This window comes from Phocoena phocoena, chromosome 14 (genome assembly GCF_963924675.1).
Source record: "Phocoena phocoena chromosome 14, mPhoPho1.1, whole genome shotgun sequence".
In the NCBI taxonomy this organism is placed as follows: Eukaryota; Metazoa; Chordata; class Mammalia; order Artiodactyla; family Phocoenidae; genus Phocoena; species Phocoena phocoena.
Window position 1 is genome coordinate 59,518,793 of NC_089232.1, and position 6,001 is coordinate 59,524,793.

Below are 6,001 nucleotides of genomic sequence, written 5' to 3' on the forward strand. Positions count from 1 at the left end.
ACATAGACGCCTCCTCTTTACCGTAAGAAAATCAACACCGTGGACATGATGACCAATGGCAGCTGATGCTGAGGCTCAGAGCTGGGGAAGCCACAGGACTGATGGCGCCTGAAGAGGACGCATCCCACAGCGGGCCGTAGCTTCCTGGCACCCACCTCTAACCGTCATGGAAGCCTGCAGTCACCAGCTCTTTCTATTTTTTTAAGAGAAGCTGAAAATCTAAATTGAAAAACTTCGGCACAAAATTGGCAGAAAATTTCTTAAAGATACAGATAGAACGAGCAAAACATGATTTGATTTGAAGGCGGGTTCGTTTGTAACTTCTGAGCTACCTGTTCTTTAAAAAAATTCCTCCGAGGTATTTCACCTCTGGGTCTCTTCCTCAAAACCCATAATTTTAGTCTATTCTGAGACAATATCAGACAACTTGAATCGAGGGACAGTGTATGACATACCTGACCAGTAATTTTCACAATGGTCAAGGTCATGATAAACAAGGAAACACAGAAAAACGGTCACAGATTGGAAGAGACGAAGAAGACATGATGACTGCATGCCATGTGGGATTCTGGAACGTTAATGGAGAAATGGGTGAAATCTGACTAATGTCTGGAGTGTAGCTGATGTCAGGGTACCAATGTTAATTTCTTAACTTGGACAAATGCAGCGCGGTCAGGAAAGATTTTATCATTAGTGGACACTGGGCTTAGGGTATATGGTGGGAAATGTTGGCACTACATTTGCAACTTTTCTGTAAATCTAAATTTATTCCAAAATCAAAAGCTTATTAAAAAGAAAAAGTCCCTTCCAGGCCTGAGATAACCTCTGGCTGCTATGGTTCAGAAAATGAAGCCAGGTTTCTCATGTCAAAACAAATGCTGTCCCACTGGTGTTCTCCCTCCCGCCCTGTGAAGTGTACTTAGTACAGGATCAAGTTCTACTATCATCTTCTTTCAGATCAGATGGGAACAAGCGCTCCTAAAATGGGCCTGTGAGTGAGCCCGGAAGCATGCAGGTGGTCAGGCAACTTTACAAAATGGCGTCTCTCTTCCTACTAGAAAGAGAAACTCTAATGGCCACACACACTGCTGTGCTCCCACTCTACCTGCCCTACAGTGACCGGAGTTTGAAATTCAGAGGCAGAGTTCTAGGCGCACTCCCAGGACTGACATTTGCCTAAGGGTACGGTGGCTGCATCACTTCCTAAATGGCTTCTGGCATTGCGTAGTAGGATCCAAGAAGAGCCCCCTCCTTTCTAAGAAAACATTCTCAGCATCAGGAGCATTGGGGAGAGAGAGAGAGAGAGAGAGAGAGAGAGGGCTGAAGTGAGCTGTCAGAGAGAGGAAGGGGCCAGCATGGGAGTGAGAAACCTTGACAAATATTTTCATCTCTGTAGAGGAGTCAGGTTTCTCCAAACGAGTGGTTCCTCCAACTCCACAGGAATTGTATAACTCTGCAGCGTTCCTGCTCGCAGATCTGAGCCTCCCCTTTCAGGATCCAAACAAGTGACCACAAATCAAACAGAGCTTGGACTCATTCCACTAATAGCATGGAAAGCCATTAGCTGAAGTTGTTTGAAAAGGGAAGTGGCTCAGATATCTCTGGTCTCACAAGAAAAGCTTCTGTAATATCAGATTATGGTTACCAAAGGGCTTAGGGACTGAGGCATCGTGTGTCTCGTAACGAGAGGTTATTTATTGCACCACTGAACCAACACTCTCCCTTGCTCACTTGCACAAGATATGATGAAGAGTCCTTTCAAGTTGAATTAAGTTTAAATGGAAAAGTAACACACATGCTCCCAGCTAATGCTTGGGTTTAGCTCTGGTGGTGTGGGCAGAGAGGGTAGAGGGCTCCCTCTGTGGGTGGTCCCGGGGGCTCTGCAAGGCTCTCTTTGCCCCGGTCTCTAATGCTTGAAGTTCAACTCATGGGGATCATTCCTTGGGGTTAGGGCCCTGTTTCCAAGAGAGTCTTTGCCACAAATGTTGAGAATCTGGGCTGTTCACGATCATTAACCTAACGGGGCCCCCACTTTCTTTGGGGAACTATTTCTCCCAGTCCCCCTTCCCCGTGGTTCTGAGGGGCTGCCAATCCCAGAACTCCACGCTCTTGGCCAGGGCTTAGGCATGTACCCATCCCTTGGGCCACAGTGATTGGTTCAGGGATGGCAGAATCTGGGCCAATCGGAGGCCCCGTTCTAAGAGCTAGTGGTGAAGTCATCCTAACTCAGGGAGGTTGGAGGGATGTTTGGGAATCTAGAGCCCCCCAGGCTATGTTTTCAGTCGCGCAGAGAAAATCCATCTTCACTGGAGTAATAAAGCTGAGTAGAGGTAAGGAGAGCGGGGAGGCGGAGAGAGAGGGGAGGCGGGGAGAGAGGGGAGGCGGAGAGAGAGGGGTCTTCCTGGCGTCGAGGCCCAATTCTAGGCACTGAGAGCCCAGACATGTGTCTGGACGCTCCAGGATCTTTACAACGAAGCTGCATCTTAATTAAGCTTGTTTGTACTGGGCTTCTACCACTCTCAAGAGAGAACATTCTAACGCTTTCATCAATGTGCCCATCTTCCACGGCTTTCCATAAACACCATTCCTGCACGGGCAAGAGAAGGCTGCCTGCCGGCCTGGCTTTAGAGTCTCTGAGGGCACACCGTAGGTGGGCTCCAAGATGTCAGGGGCCCCAGCTGGTCAAGATGGAAGGGAGATAAAATCAAAACACCTGGGCTCCATAGATGCGAAAGCGGAGGGCTTTTCTTCCTGGGGTTTCATCCGTTTTGCTCATTGGGTTTTCTGGTAAGATTCTTTTGAAGAAAGGGCTCTGCAGCTTAGAATAGTTTTACGTTCACCCTCTTAGAGGATCTTTACCTGCCTCTCCAGGGCTAATGTTCTTTATGGTTTCACTTTCCTAGTCCCCTGGCCTGGACATGATTCACGTTACAGGCCTAAGAGCTTGCTATGTTCACGGGCGGGGTAGGCCCAGGCCCAGGGGATGCGAGCTCCCACCCAGGCCCTCCCAGCGGCGTCCGTTTCTGTCACGACTCTGCAGGCCCCGCCGAGATAAACCTGGAGTAAGTCAGTCTTGTGGAGTTTCCGCCTCAGCTAGACATTCTCATCCTTGGATGCCCCATCCCAGTCGGAAGGGTATGTGTGGGCGTCCCGGGTGGTCTGCGATTCCGGACTCCTGGAACAATCCGGCGGGAAGGTGGCCGCTGGCCAGCCCAGGTGCCCTGAGGCCCCCGCAAGCCAGAGAGCCTGCTGTGAGTGCGGCAGGATGTCAGGCCGGAGGGGGAGGCCAGAGGACAGAGGGAAGCCTGTGGGGTGGAGAATAATAAACTCCTTCATGGCTCTGGAGGCTCGTGGAGACTGATGTTCAATTATAAATAATCCCAGGATTTGTTCAAAGCTCACCAGCAGCCCTGAGCGCCCTACAGCTGGGCAGAGCGGCCCACGTGACTTTTCAGATCTCAGAGGTGTGACAACCTCCCTGATGGCCTTCGCAGTGATGCTGGGGGGAGTGGGTGGGCGCGTTTGAGAACACAACTGAGAGACATTTATCGAACTGAAATCGAAGTTCCCACCACGCATGTTTACTGAGTTTTTGTGCAGGTATGTTAAAGAACTCTGCGCTTGCAGTGGAGAACTTTTAATTTGTACAGCTAATCTTTTAATTTTATTTTATCTTTTTTATATATTTTTTTAACATCTTTATTGGAGTATAATTGCTTTACAATGGTGTGTTACTTTCTGCTGTATAACAAAGTGAATCAGCTATACGTATACATATATCCCCATACCTCTTCCCTCTTGCGTCTCCCACCCTCCCTATCCCACCCCTCTAGGTGGTCACAGAGCACCGAGCTGATCTCCCCGTGCGATGCAGCTGCTTCCCACTAGCTATTTTACATTTGGTAGTGTACAGCTAGTCTTTATTGAGCACCTACATACATATTCTGAGCTAGGCATTGGGGTGGACGGGGAGGCAGAGAAAAATACGTCCTTGCGCCGGAGTGGGAGAAGCAAAGATGAGGCGAAGATAATTGCTAGAATCCTGGCCTTGCTTAGATGCTCTAGGATGGTTCTGGGAGCAATGAGGGAGGCCTGGAGGGGCCATTGCATTTGAACTGGTTCCTTTGTTTATTTTTTTGGCCATGCTGGGCAGCTTTCGGGATGTTAGTTCCCCAACCAGGATCGAACCTGGGCCCCCTTCAGTGAAAGCGCCGAGTCCTAATTACTGGACAGCCAGGGAATTCCCTCGAACTGGTTCTTGCAAGAGCACGAGGAGAACTGGGCGGAGGACTGAATTCTGAGTCCTGGTGAGGAAGCTCAGGAAGTGAGTGAGAATTCTGAAGTCCAGCACGCAGGAGCCGGTGGACAGAAAGAGCCCGACCAGAGCGAGGGGTCTGGCGGGAGGGCTGCGGGGCAGAGGTGCGACCCAGGCAGGGCCCGAGGGTCAGGGGTGGAGCCTGAAGCGATCCCCCCAGCATGGAAGCCAGAGGCTGTGAGCTTGTTTGTAAACCCTGTGGCTGGTGGTGGCTGGAAAGGGCGTTCCCCAAGAAAGTATGAGCAGCCTGAAAGCTGAGAGAGCGTGTGATGGCCCCTGAGGAGGCCCTTTTCCCTTCTACGCAACCCCGGTCCCAGTTGGCTTTGTCACTGCATGCTAGCCGTGGCCTGGGCCAAAACGTTTTGAAAGAAGTAGTTTTCAGGCAACATCAAGAAATCCCAGAAAACATATCATTCGAAGAAAATGTACTTCTAGAGTTTTAATGAAGGTGGAGGGAAGGCCGGGTGGAGTTCAAAACCATGTTTCCCCCCAAAGGAATGAAATGGTACATGGTGTCCTTTCAAACATTGCTGTGTTTTGGGAATGACGTGGGCTCTAGGGATGTAGGGGAGGGTAAAAATATCTCACTGTAATTTGAGGGCAAGTGTCCATTTTCTTCTTATTCCCTGTAGAAGTGAAAACAAAATGTGTGTGTGCGTGTGTGCGTGTGTGTGTGGTGCCGGCTGGAATATCATATGACATGACAGCTGATAAAAGACTCCTGTTACATGTGTTATTCAATCAGTTGCCAGCAAAGTAATTGTTAAATCTTTCAAAATCAGCATTTCCGAGCCTCACAGCAAGGGTTTTACCAGAAAAACAGGAAAAGACTTCACATCTTTCCCAATTCAGTCCTCCTAGCACTCTCTTCATTCCCCTGCTGTTTTTTCTTCATAGAAAAGAAGACATTTGTCCAAGGGAGGAGGATTCAGGACACTGCATCAGGACTTCCTGTTCTCCCCTAAACCCCACCTTGAACAATTCATTTCTTAAGTATCCATTTTATTTTATTTTATTGTTTTAAATTTATTGATAGCTAGTGGGAAGCAGCCACATAGCACAGGTAGATCAGCTCAGGGCTTTGTGACCATCTAGAGGGGTGGGATCGGGAGGGTGGGAGGGAGACACAAGAGCAAGGAGATATGCGGATATATGTATATGTATAGCTGATTCACTTTGTTCTACAGCAGAAACCAACACACTATTGTAAAGCAATTTTACTCCAATAAAGATGTTAAAAAATATTTATTGGAGTATAGTTGATTTACAATGTTGTGTTAGTTTCTGCTGTACAGCAAAGTGAAGCAGTTATAAATATACATATATCCACTCTTTTTTAAGCTTCTTTTCCCACATAGGTCATTACAGAGTATCGAGAAGAGTTCCTTGTGCTATACAGCATTTCCCAAACTTTTAAAAGCCTTATGGACTTACTAGAAGCCTAACATTCCCAAGAACAGAACACATGTCTGTTGAAAGTCTCCAGGTGCCCAGGGCTGGCGGGACATAATTGGTGGTGTAAGATATTGTCTGGCCATTAAATGTGTGGGAGTGATGCCTAGCGGGGGAATCAAGGATGGTCAGAATGTGGCCAAAATACGCAGAGCTGCAAAGAATGCTGGGAGCTTGGCTCCACTGCCCTTGAACCCTGGAGACAAGGCTGGCTCTGGGAACCCTCGGATCATG